Below are 3,258 nucleotides of genomic sequence, written 5' to 3'. Positions count from 1 at the left end.
CTGGGCTATTTTGGTATTTTCAATTCTTCCTGAAATGTGCTGGCTAAAGCTGGGCATGTCTCCACCAGAAGTCTTGCTTTTCCCTCTATGGATGTGGAGCGCCAAATTCCTTGGAGGCACAGTTTTTGTTTTTTCACTGCAGAAGCAGCTTTCTGACAAGCAGGCTAATTTGGTAGTCTGAAATTTTTAGTTCTGAATTAAAGTGTTGAACAAATTGCCAGATTTTGATGTTGCTGGTGGCAGAAAGGTGCTCCAAGTGAAAAAGCCACTTTCAGCCAGAACAAGCTGTTTTGTCACATGTTCTTACAGTTCTTGGGGATATAAGAGGAGAGCAGGATGACAGATGATGACATGGAGCAGGGGTGTGCTATTGGAAAGACTTCCAGAAACCTCAGATATATTTAAGAATATTGTATTCGAGTGGGAAAAGCATTTTTTGTTAGTAGGTACTGTAAAGACAATCAGGATGTCCTGCCCACTACAGAAATCACAGATTACAGAAAGGTAGACATCTGTAATGTAGTGTGATTTTTATAAATTCAAACATATACAGATGACAATTAATTTAAGTCCTTCCATTGGAACATTCTAGCAGCTGCTGTAAACAGTAAAATGTGCAATGTTTGATATAATTCATTTATATAATGCTTGAGGACACATTATTTTCCCCCATGTCTTTTCTACTCACACTGATTCTTTTTCCTGCCCTGCTGAAAGAAATAGGGGACAATTATTTTCCCTCCCAGTTTTAGTGAGAAAAGCCTGCTCTCAAAAATGAGCTGAAGGATTTCTTTTGGAGGGGCTAAAAAAAAGCAGACGGTTGGCAGTTCAAACTCAGTGAGGAACTTTGGGACTGATTATATATTAAAGCCAAGGTAGAAGCCTCAGGAGAGGAGTTACTGAGTCTGATCCTTGTATTTCTGCATCTTTGCCTTTCCTTTTTCCTCATGCTTCAGTTGCTTTCCTCTTTCTCTGCAAAGGATAAAGATGTAGAGAAGAAGATTTGACAGGATGAATTTCTCTCAGCACTGCCCTTCAGGAGTTCAGTAACTATAGCTGTAGAATTAGGACTTAATCTTACAGTTGTTATAAATGAGCCAGACCCTGAGTGGCAAAGAGTTACAAAAGTTTTATTGAGAACAATTAAAAAATCCACAAAACAAAAGGGACAGCGGTGGGAGCATGGCCAAACGCCAGAGGCTCATGCACAAAATGGTGGCTCCGCCTTTTATACCCCTGGTGTTGCATCAGCTTTATGCATATTTATTTTGATTTTACACTGTCCTGCCCCATGTCACTCTTTTTGGCACTGACAGACTTTTGTCACTGTGGTCATCAAGGTTATCAAGAACTGGTTGGAGTTCTACTCCTTTTAAGGTCGTGTCTCAAAGGTTTGGCTAGCAACAGCTCCCATGTAAACTCATAGATCCACATTAAAACATACAAAACCATCCTCACAACTAGGCCATTGTAACAACATCAACCACTTTATAACATATCATTAATATTAACATTATAATATTTAATATCAATTCATATAATACCCTGTGAAAGCCAATTCCCATTAACTTGTTTCTCACAGAGTTACAGGTAATTTTAAGTTTTTAAACAACTAATTTGATTTTGTGATGTATAAGTAGAATGAAATAGGCTGTGTGCTTACACTTGGCCAAATCAGCTTTACAGAGAATGCACATAACCTCATGCATTGTGTACTTTGTAAGTCAGAGCATGAACTATTATTAACTCAACCAGCAGCACACTCTCCTCCAGTCTAATAATGCAGTGAATCATCTATTTCACGCTGTTACAATTTCATAATTGCATCTTCATTTACTTACTCAAAAGAAAAACAAAGCAATTTAGGCAGTCCAAGACAAAAAGCATTATGAGTTCTGCCCAGCTTCTAATTAAATTACAATAATATGGTTACCTAACACATTACTTGGGAAGTTAATGTCAGGAAAATCCACAAACGCCAGAGGTTTATGTCCAAAAAGGAGATAGAAGAGTCCTTCAACTTAATTCGAATGAAGGGAGAGAGTCCACTGGGCCATACAACCGCGGGCTTTTCTCTCTCAAGGCTTCAGCGGCGCAGCCTCCCTTTTATCCTGAACCCCCAGTGTGTGTCCCTCTTCCTTTCCCCACTGGCTGAGCTGCTAGCAAGGTTCAGCCTTCCCAAACCACTTACCCCATATTCCCCCCCTGAACCTGGCTTTTTATCCCAAAGTTCAGCCTTGTGCAGACCCTTGTCTGTTCCAGGAGCCCAAACTGTCTGGGCCTGGAACCTGCTCCGCAAAGTCAGTAGAGACATCAAGACCCATTCCAAAGACGTTAATATCCATTCCTTCAGCCATCGAATTGTTTATGAAGACGTAAGCACACATCTTTCCTCTCATTAAGCAGTTGAAAGTAGAGCAGTGGAGTGAGCTGTTACGGATTTTTACATTTGCCAGAGAACGTGTGGCTTTTTCATGAGGCTGGCCATAAGGTGGGAGTGCAGGGAGGATTGCATAGTAGCTTCTACTGTGTTCCAAATTAGGGTTTTTTTCCCTAGAAAGCCTCATGCTCAATTTCATTTCACCACCACCCTCCTTGAAAGCTCAGCTGGGGCTGTTCAGCCTCGAGAGGGGCCCTCATCCCTGTCTGCCCCTGTCGACAGGGAGGGCTCCAAGAAGAGCCCAGGCTCTGCCCCGGGGGGCCCAGGAACGGGCAGGGACTGATCCCAAGATGTTCCTCCTACCCAGGAGTCAGAACTTTCTTCCCAGGGCAGTGCCCCAGCCCTGAACAAAGTGCCCAGAAAGGATGTGAACTGACCTCACAGGGGATTCCAGAGTCCTCTGGATACAATCCAAATCCCTGTGCTCGGGGATGGCCCTGCTGGAGCAGGGAGGCGGGACCAATGAGCCACTGTGGCCGCTCCGAGCCTGACTCCATCCTGTTATTCTGTGATTTCCGGCAGGCGATGGGAGTGGTGTCTGGTAAAGGGGGAGAAGAGCGCAAAGACACTCAACAAATGGCACTGCAGGTGTGTCGTATTTGAATAGTGTAGTACAACATTCACTCTGCTCTCTGTGCAGCCCGTAATAAATTTTTAATGTTCACTCACAGTGACACCCGTGCTTTAACAGTGGCAGGCAGAGGTGTGGCGGTAGCTGCCGAGGCCGGACAGTCCCGCTGTCACACGGGCACCAGCCCTTCACCTCACCAAAGCCCCGCCGGTGCCACTGGCACGACACAGTGCAGCCGGCCCTGCGA

The sequence above is a fragment of the Geospiza fortis genome, unplaced genomic scaffold (genome assembly GCF_000277835.1).
Source record: "Geospiza fortis unplaced genomic scaffold, GeoFor_1.0 scaffold592, whole genome shotgun sequence".
In the NCBI taxonomy this organism is placed as follows: domain Eukaryota; kingdom Metazoa; phylum Chordata; class Aves; order Passeriformes; family Thraupidae; genus Geospiza; species Geospiza fortis.
Note: the sequence above shows the minus strand (reverse complement) of the source record.